We start from the raw sequence: 10688 nt of genomic DNA on the forward strand, positions 1-10688 counted from the left end.
AATGTCCCGCTCTAGCTCATAAAACTGTACATGGATTTCATTTTAAATATTTTGTGGTTTAAAATATTTGCGTTTTTTTGTGTCTCTGAATGTTTTAAATAGATTTACAAACAGCCTTACTCTTCTTAAAAAAATAAATAATTTTTACTATTTGGCTTCTACTTTAAATGCCTCAAGGATGACATCCCAGGTGGCTCCTAGAGTCACACAGTGTTTGGAACAGGTCCTTCAGCCCAAATTGCCCCCACTGTCCAACATGTCCCATCTACATTAGTCCCACTTGCCTGTGTTTGACCCATATCCCTCTAAACTTGTCCTATCCATGTACCCGTATCATATCACGACATTTATCTTCTTAAATGTCGTGATAGTTCCTGCCTCAGCTATCTTCTGGCAACTCGTTCCATTCACCCACCACCATTTGTGTGAAAATGTTACCCCTCCAATCCCTATAAAATATTTCCCATTTAACCTTATGCTCTCTAGTCCTCGATTCCCCCACTCCAGGCAAGAGACTCTGCGCATCTAACCGATCTCATGATTTTGTACACCTAATACTCCTGATAATTCAATCGTCTCTTTCCTCACAACTTGAACACCTGATGATGGGACTTAGTCCCAGAGGCTCTTCCCCATGCTGCCCAGCAACATGATTATTTTTCTGGGCAACCTGGATTGGAGACAGCATTAAGGTGCAGTCTAACACTGCATGTTCCTATCTAAAAGCTTCTTAAATGCCACTATCGTATCTGCTACCATTTGTGGCAGCGTGTTTCAGACACTGACCAGTCTCTATATAAAAAACCTACCCCACGCATATCCTTGAAATGTAATCATTTACCTCCTCTGAAATATATTTCACTTTTTTCTGCTATGCTATTCAAGATCATAAGGGCATTGATCATAGCTACTCTTCGTTAGATCAAAATGTTTAGTAATGAGTCTGCCCACACAGACTTGCTTCAGACTCATACTCAAATTTTTGAGCACCTATTTACATTGTGTTAATGCAGGGGCTTCCCAGGGTGTGTATGCCAGACTTATGAAAATCTGACTTTCACAAATCCTCCCATACATTTTTAAAGCATGTTTCAATGTGTAGGGCAGTGGTGGAGTGCACAGCACCAGAGACCACGGTTCGATCCTGACTATTGATGCTGCCTGTGCGGAGTTTGTACGCTCTCCCTCTGACCACATGGGTTTTATCTAGTTTCCTCCCACATTCCAAAGACATTCAGTGTTGTAGGTTAAATAAGCTTCTGTAAATTGCCCCGAGTGTATAGGATGCAAAAGTGGGATAACATAGAACTGGTGTGCGTGTGATCGATGGTTGACGTGGATTCAGTGGACCGAAGGGCCTGTTTACACACTGGATCTATAAACTAAAACTTATATAGTAGTACAAAACATACAACCAACAGTGCAGCACAGGTACAGGCCCTTCGGCCCACAACGTCTGTGTCAAACATGATTTCACGCTAAACCAATCTCATCTGCCTGCATATGATGCATATCCCTCCATTCCCTGCATATCTCTGTGGCCAACACGTTTTGTGTGATATTACACTCTTGCATGGTATATCATCACCTCTACCGTGACATGTATGTTTATTAATCATGCTTAACTAATGGATAACACAAGAGAATAAATTAGAACATTCATTCGTTTAGATTTAGTGTTTGATTATTATATCACAAGGTAGGTAATGTGTCCCCAACGTTGGGTGTGTTGGTGTAAAAAAGTTGTTGATAAAAAGTAGCTAAGTTTGAATTAATATGCATACTGCCACCTTTTGTATAAAATAGGAACTGCATGTGCCTATCTAAAAGCCTCTTTAATGCCTCTACTATGGTATCTGCAACCAACACCACCAGTCCCAGAGGGTTCAAGACACCCACCACTCTCTATGTAAAAATCTTGTTCCACACATCTCCTTTAAACCTTCTCCCTCTGACATTAAAGCTATGCCTTCTATGCTTGGATATTGCCGCCCTGGGACCATTGTGATTGTCTCCCCTATCTATGCCTTCCACAATTTTATATCCTTCTATTAGGTTTCCCCTTTCCGATGCTCCAGGGAAAACAATCCATGTTTGTCCGACCTGGCCTTACAGCTAATACCCTCTTATGCATGTAGCATTCTGGTAGACACAAAGTGATAGAGTAACTCTGTGTCTCCAGTCAGTATCTCTGGAGAAAAAGGACGTTTCTGATCAGGACGCGTCTTCAGATTGCACTCTTCTGCACCCTCTCCAAAGCCACCATTTGCTTCCCGTAATCGCGTGTCTAAAACTGCACACAATACTCCAAATGTGGCCTAGCCCTAGTCCTATAAAACTGCAGCATGACTGCCAGACTCTTAAACTTAATACCCGACCGATGAAGGCAAGTGTACCATACATCTTTTTATCCACTTCATCTACTCGTGCTGCCACATTCAGGGAGATATGGACTAGCACCAAAAGATCTCTGTGTACATCAATGCTGTTAAGGGTCTTCCCATGAACTGTATACTTCACCCTTACATTTGACCTCCCAATGTGCAACACCTCACAATTGCTCAGATTAAACTCCATCTGCCATTTCTCTGCCCATACCAGTAACTGATCTATAGCTCACTGCGTCCTTTAACAACCTTCCTCACTGTCCACATCTCTGCCAAATTTGGTGTCATCTGCAAACTTCACCTGTCTCTTGCTCTTTTCCCAACCCTTCCCCTCATCTCTTTCTACCAGCTATATCTCCCCTCTACTCCATCAGTCAGAAGAAAGATATTGCCAATTTGTTTCAATAAAGCTATAGTGCAGACATTTATCAGCTGTAACCTGTCAAAAAAGTCCAGCAAGATGATGGAAGATGCAATTGACAGTGCTTTCAATAACCTACTCACAATTGCTAGCCTAAGATTTCACTAAGTCCACACGGATCTAAACACCATCACAGTGTTTGTACAAACATCGACAAAGGAGCTGAATTTCAAAGGTGAAGTGAGAGTTCTTGCAATGACATCAAGGTGGCATTTTACTGAATGTGCAATGAAGGCTATTCTGTTAATAGCTCTGTGTAATTTTTCTACATTATTTCTACATCATTGCTGGATTCAAACTGTATTTTTTTCCCAATGGAACATAACTATTAACAAGGATAGACACAAAGTGCTGGAGTAATTCAGCGGGTCAGGCAACATCTCTGGAGACAAAAGGGTGGGTGATGTTACGGGTCGATACCCTTCTGCAGATCCGATCTGAAACATCAGCCATCCTTTTTCTCCAGAGATGCTGCCTGACCCACTGAGTTACTCCAGCACTTTGTGTCTATCTTCGGTATAAGCCCGCACCTGCAGTTCTTTGGTTCTACATATTAACTGAAGGACAAGGGAGCTTTAAAAATGAAAATGTTCAGAATTTTCTACATAAATATGCCCTTCAGGATTTCCCTTCCTGAATTTATTTTCCACCGTTTGACAGATGTAGCATATATATCTCACTAAATATGCAAATGCCCACTTTGCTGCTCAATGCTGCTCTCTTTGGAAGATTGTCTCATCGTATGTCATTTTCCCATGGTGTCTGGTATGGTTCTGCTAACCTGATTGTTAAAAGGCATCTATTGTCCCTGGGAACATGCAGATAAAGTAGAAATGATAGTAAAGAACCCGTTACATAAAGAGATTGAACATGATATCTTATTTAGTGCAGCAGACCAAGATCATTTAACTGAATTGTTCAAGGTGAAAAGGGAGTGTTTATAAAATAAACCCCAGAAATGACAATTGACAGGCAATTTAAATAAAAGGGGCATGTTAAATAAAAATGAGAAATCCAGTATATATTTTCCTCAGCAGCGTAACAGCAAGAGATATTGAATAATCATGTTATATGAGCAGAATTAGGCCATTCGGCCCATCATGTCTACTCCGCCCGTCAATCAAGGCTGATCAAACTTTCCCTGCAAACCCCATTCTCCTGCCTTCGCCCCATAACCCCAGACACCGGTATTAATCAAGAATCTATCTATCTCTGCTTTAAAAATATCCATTGACTTGGCCTCCACAGCCGTCTGTGCCAAAGTATTCCACAGATTCGCCACCCTCTGACTAAATAATAATGATGAGACAGAGTACAGAAAGGAGATCGAGTGCAATAAATTGGAGAGGTTTGTGGACGTAGTCCTGACCATCCCATAAACCAACCTTCCTTCTACTGACTCCATCTACACTTCACGCTGCCTCAGCAAAGCCGCCAGCATAATCTAGAACCTGTCCCACGCAAGTAACTCCCTCTTCACCCCTCTACCATCGGGCAAGATGTACATGCCTACCTCCAGATTTAGGCACACCAGCTGTTATCAGGCAACTGAAGGTCCACTCATTAGATAGATTCAACCGAATAAGGCAGCAAAGTTGTTGGCAAATAACTTAAGAAATATTTTCTTATTTCCAAACCTAAATCATAAATTTAGTTGCAACCTCGTGGATTTAGGAATTTAAAAAAAACTAAACTACAATGTTACCTTTAATTAGTAGACAACTGGTACGATCGTGTAAACTGCTCTGATGTTAAGGCAATAGAAAGTTTAACTGTTAAAACAAAGTTAAAGGAAATAGCATGGATTTTAAGTTATTAAGATAACTGTACAGGATTTGGATCTTGACTAGGTTTAGGTTTATTATTGTCACGCATGAAAAGCTTTATTTTAGTTTTTTAGTTTAGAGATACAGTGCAGAAACAGGCCCTTCGGCTCACGAAGTCCACGCCGACCGGCAATTTCCGCACATTAACTCTATCCCACACACACACACTAGGGACAATTTACGCCTCTACCAAGCCAATTAATCTACAAACCTGTACGTATTTGGATTGTGGGAGGAAACCGATGATCTTGGAGGAAACCTGTGCATGTCACGGGGAGAACGTACAAACTCAATACAGACAGCACCCGCAGTCAGGATCGAACCCGGGTCTCCGGCGCTGCAAGTGCTGTAAGGCAGCAACTCTACTGCTGTGCCACCGTGCTGCCCTATTTTGCAATATCAAGTCTTATAAGCCCAACTGTGCGAACATGAAGCTCATTCTCGTGACAGCTTTAACTAAAAGAGTTTTAAGAACTCACTAGACCAAGTGCAGACCCGTTGGGTCTGTTTCCCCAACGGCGTTTGCGGGGGGGGGCAGAGGCATCACACTCACATTAACCACTCCCCAAACACACAGGTGGGGGGAGGGGGGGTGAGAAGAGGGTAGGGAGGGGAGAGGAGGAGGAGGAAACGGGACAGATTTGGGAGGGAAAGGAGAGCGGGGTAGGGGGTGAGAGATGTGGGTGAGGGGGGGGGGGTGGGGAGGGAGGGGGGGAGGGAAGGGGAGAGGGGTGAGTGGAGAGAGGGGAAAGAGTGGGGAGGGATAGTGGAAGGGGGAGAGGTGGAAGAGTGGGGAGGGTCAGAGGGGTAGGGGGAAGGGGTGGGGGGGAGAGGGGAGGGAGGGGGAAGGGAGGGAGAGCGGGGTGGGGGAGGGAAAGGGGTGTGGTGAGGGAGAGAAGTGGGGAGGGAGGGGTAGGGGGAGTGGTGGAAGAGGGACAGAGGGGTAGGGGAAGAGGCGGGGGGAGAGAGGAAAGGGGATAGGGTAGAGAGTGAAGGGGGGTGGGGGAGAGAGGGATGGGTGGGAGAGGGAGAGGGGTGAGAAGAGGGAAACATAGAAATTAGGTGCAGGAGTAGGCCATTCGGCCCTTCGAGCCTGCACCTCCAGTCAATATGATCATGGCTGATCATCCAACTCAGTATCCTGTACCTGCCTTCTCTCCACACACCCTGATCCCTTTAGCCACAAGGGCCACATCTAACTCCCTCTTAAATATAGCCAATGAACAGGCCTCAACTACCTTCTGTGGCAGTGAATTCCAGAGATTCACCACTCTCTGTGTGAAAATATTTTTTTTCATCTCGGTCCTAGAAGATTTCCCCCTTATCCTTAAACTGTGACCCCTTGTTCTGGACTTCCCCAACATCGGTTTCTATAAGATCCCCCCTCAATCTTCTAAAATCTAGCGAGTACAAGCCGAGTCTATCCAGTCTTTCTTCATATGAAAGTCCTGACATCTCAGGAATCAGTCTGGTGAACCTTCTCTGTACTCCATGGCAAGAATGTCTTTGAGCATTGGGCATTGTGACATCACACAATGGAACGTTCACCATGGGCTGGGGCTCCTGCAAAGGCATATGTAAATGGATCCATTCCGATTGGACATATGTGAACATTGGGCATTGTGACATCACACGATGGAACGAATCAAAAGGAAGAAAGGCAGCCGGCAGCCGGACGGACGGACGGCAGGCGGCAGCCACAGACTTTTATATAATAACTAGACCAAGTGCAGACCCGTTGGGTCTGTTTCCCCAACGGCGTTTGCGGGTTTCGGCCAAAAACGTTGACCATTCAATTCGCTCCATAGATGCTGCCGCACCCGCTGAGTTTATCCAGCTTTTTTTTATGTCTACCTTCGATTTTCCAGCATCTGTAGTTCCTTCTTAAAGACAGAGACTGTGCACGGTAAGGGAATGAGGAGGGAGAGGGGCAAGAGTGTGGAGGGAGGGGGAGAGTGGGATGGGAGGGGGAGAGGGGTGGGGGGAGAGAGGGGAAAGAGTGTGGGGGGGAGAGAAGTGGAAGAGTGGGGAGGGAGGGAGGGGTAGCAGGAGTGGTGGAAGAGGGACAGGGGGAGTGGTGGAAGAGGGACAGAGGGGTAGGGGAAGGGGTGGGGGAGAGAGGGGAAGGGAGGGGGAGACGGGTGGCAGAGGGAGAGGGGTGGGGTAAGGGGAGAGAAGTGGGAGAGGGGGGGGTTGGGGGGTGGTGGAAGAGGGACAGAGGGGAAGGGGGCGGGGGAGAGAGGGAAGGGGTGGGGTAGAGAGGAAAGGGGTGGGGGAGAGAGGGATGGAAGAGGGGTGAGGAGAGGGGGAGGAGAGAAGTAGAAGAGTGGAGAGGGAGAGAGGGGTAGCGGGAGTGGTGGAAGAGGGACAGAGGGGTAGGGGAAGGGGGCGGGGGGAGAGAGGGAAGGGGGTGGGGTATAGAGGGAAGGGGGTGGGGTAGAGAGGGAAGGGGGGTGGGGGAGAGAGTGATGGGAGGGAGAGGAGGAGGGGTGTGGAGAGGGAAACATAGAAGCATAAAAATTCACCAGGGGCTGGGGCTCCTGCAAAGGCATATGTAAATGAATCCATTCCGATTGGACATCTGTGAGCATCGGGCATTGTGACATCACACGTTGGAACGTTCACCGGGGCTGGGGCTGGTGCTGCTTCTATGGGTGAGAAGCCGGTTTATTTTTGAAATATTGGGGGGGGGGTGAAGGATTTGATTTAAAAAACGTGTACTTAAACACGACGAAATGTAATGAGGAGCGGATACTTAGAAAGAAAAGTGAAATCTCTACCGAAATGGAAAAGATGTCGGCGATTCTGCGTCTGGTTTCGGAGTTGCAGTGAATCAAAGGAAGAAATGCAGCTGGCAGCCGTCCATATAAATGGATCCATTCCGATTGGACATCTGCGAGCATTGGGCATTGCGATTGGACATCTGCGAGCATTGGGCATTGTGACATCACACGATGGGAACAAATCAAAAGGCAGAAAGGCAGCCGGACGAGAGTTTTATATATTAACTAGACCAAGTGCAGACCCGTTGGGTCTGTTTCCCCAACGGCGTTTGCGGGGGGGGGTGAGAAGAGGGGAGGGAGGGAGGGGAGAGGAGGAGGAGGAAACGGGATAGATTTTGGAGGGAAAGGAGGGCGGGGTAGGGGGTGAGAGATGGGGAGAGAGATGTGGGGGAGGGGGGATGAGGAAGATGGGGAGGAGGGAGGGAGGGGGAGGGGGAGAGGGGTGGGGGAGAGAGGGGAAAGAGTGGGGAGGAGAGTGGAGGGGAAGGGGAGAGAAGTGGAAGAGTGGGGAGGGAGAGGGGTAGGGGGAGTGATGGAAGAGGGACAGAGAGATAGGGGGAAGGGGGTGGGGGGGAGAGGGAAGGGGGTGGGGTAGAGAGGGAAGGGGGGTGGGGTAGAGAGGGATGGGAGAGGGAGAGGGGTGAGGAGAGGGGGAGGAGAGAAGAGATAGATAGATAGATAGATAGATAGATAGATAGATAGATAGATAGATAGATAGATAGATAGATAGATAGATAGATAGATAGATAGATAGATAGAGGGCATATGCAAAGCACCCCATCTTGTGAGATTGATTGAGGGGATCACTTTGGCAAAGTGTACTGGGAAATGTAAGCTTGAATGCATTAGAAGTGGTTGTGACTTCCTTTTCTTCAGTTTTTCCACTTGAAAGTGACTGTAACATGCAGTTGAATGTAACATGCAGTTAAGGATATTGATATCAAAAAACAATTGTGGTCATTAAAGGCAATAGACCCGATTGTTAATTCAAGATTGAGGGAAGGGCCGTCTCACTGCACCAGAGACTTGAATTTGATCCTGTCCTTGGGTACAGTCGACACAACCGATAGACAGCAGATTAGTAAACTGATTGGCCTCCAAATATGCCCCTAATGTGTGGGGAATAGATGCCCCTGTGTATGGAGACAGTGGATATTTTAATTTGTAGTGATTCTTTTATCGAACTAGTGTGAGCAGTCAGCAGCGTGGCGCAGCGATAGAGCTGCTGCCTTATGGCGCCAGAGACCCAGGTTCAATCCTGTCTACAGGTGCTGTCTGTACGGAGTTTATCAGTTCTCCCTGTGACCGCGTGGGTTTTCTCCGGGTGCTCTGGTTTCCTCCCTCACGCCAAAGACATACAAGTTTGTAGGTTAATTGGCTTCGGTAAAAAATGGTAAATTGTCCCAAGAGTGTAGGATAGTGTTAGTGCACGGGGTGATCGCTGGTTGACGCAGACTCGGTGGGCTGAAGGACCTGTTTCCGCACTGTATCTCTAAAGTCTAAAGGTGATCAATGGTCGGCCTAGACTCAGTGGACCGCAGGACCTAATTCTATGCTGTAAACTAAAACTAAGATGAATGATATGCTGTACAAAGTCATGTGCATTTCTCAAATATCTTTTAATATTTTGCTCAGGAAATGCCATATTATTTTGAACAGGATCCAAAGATTATATTGTACCCAACATTTCCACAATGACATAAAACCAAAGTTATTATACATATTAAAATCAAAGTGCAGTCTGTAGTATATAATCATTTAAGCAAATGTCATTGCTTAATCATTCAAAACTCATTTAGACACCAAAAGTGAATTCACCACAGAATCATACGGTTAATGCAGTTACACTTATACAAGGTGTAATTAAAATAAAGAGCATGTTCAATATGATGACAAGATATTCCTATTCATATCATTGACTTTTACTATACAATAAAAATCCGCAGAAACAATACAAACTTCAATTGTACCAGTTTACCAGTTTTTAAAGATTCTTCTTTGATAAACCGAGGAATTAATTTGTTTTCAATCTCCTCATTCAAGCCATTGAACAACTAAGTCAACTTCACTTTGGAGTGTTGGATGAACCAGAGGCCAAATTGTGAATGTAAACATTTCCTGGTTCCCTCTGTGCTATCTACTCTCTGTTCAATACATGCAGTATATTAGCTCACCGGAAGAAAGAGAGTATTGCAGTCTTGTTAAAACATTAGCTGACATGCCAGCAAGTTTAAATAATTCTAACCATTGCAATTTGTTTCAATACCTCCTGATTGATTCACACAGGTGAAAAAGTTAGTGTTACAATTGCAGGTGTCTCCAGTTCTGTATTAATGTAGAAGAGGCATCTTCCCATCATTTTTTGTGACCTTTTTAAGTGACATAAGCTTACTTTTCTACCTCCTTTCCACTAAAATTAAACTCAATCTCAAGTCATTGAAAGCTTTAAATAAGTCGTTCCACTGAGGGGAAATATGCCCAGCAACATGAGTTTATGATAAATTATTTCTTTCTTGTGAAATCAAAGGTAGCCAAAACCAAAATTATTAATTCGCTCCAAAATTCTGAAAAATAAATGAAATTCATATTTATGTTAGAATGCAAACTTTATCCATATTTATATTATTTATGCATTGTGCATGTTAAAAATAAATTCAAAGGATTTCAAGAACAGTCCATTTCATGATTGTCAACTTGAATGTTTCTGGCATGCATTCCAATTGCAGAGTCCCATGCAGGCAGCATGGACCAAGTGAATCACCAAGAAATGCTTCTGCAATAAGTGCACATCTTTTTGCTCCAAACCTATCATTGTATATTTAGTTGGGGACCAAATTTAGATGATTTAAAACTAATTTACCACTTTTTAACTATTCAATAGTTAGACATTCAGATACAGCCCCTTGCTTCAAGTTTGATGTGGGGAAATAAAATAATGCGTGGGCAGGTGGGACTTGTGTAGATGGGGTATCGTGGTCAGCATGGGCAAGTTGGGCCGAGGGGCCTGTTTCCATACTGCATGATTCTCTATGACTTCACAAACCAAGAGCATTGTCCTTTACTTTCACAAGCTTAAACCTCAAGAGCTCAAAATAAATAGTTTGATTAATTACTCCAATCAAACTGTGTACATGGTAGTTACTCTGCCTGATCTGATAAATGTCCTGGTCTCACACTAGACCATTCTTATATTGATTTTAATGCTTAGGCAGCCAAGTTAGTCAAGTCTAATGCAATTCAGTAGTTAGTTTACTGAATTATTTAAAGCATG

General features: G+C 44.7%; 1 protein-coding gene across 2 annotated transcripts in view; it reads right to left on the reverse strand.

Moving 5' to 3' along the window:
* Window positions 1-9017: 9017 nt before the first annotated feature.
* rabgef1 (RAB guanine nucleotide exchange factor 1) overlaps window positions 9018-10688 on the reverse strand; it is a 31232-nt gene continuing 29561 nt past the window's right edge. For both annotated transcript variants that reach the window (XM_033046194.1, XM_033046190.1), the window contains one exon: window positions 9018-9981. The gene's annotated coding sequence lies outside the window, so the exon portion shown is untranslated. The remainder of the gene's footprint in view (window positions 9982-10688) is intronic.

This window comes from Amblyraja radiata, chromosome 28 (assembly GCF_010909765.2).
Source record: "Amblyraja radiata isolate CabotCenter1 chromosome 28, sAmbRad1.1.pri, whole genome shotgun sequence".
NCBI classification, from domain to species: domain Eukaryota; kingdom Metazoa; phylum Chordata; class Chondrichthyes; order Rajiformes; family Rajidae; genus Amblyraja; species Amblyraja radiata.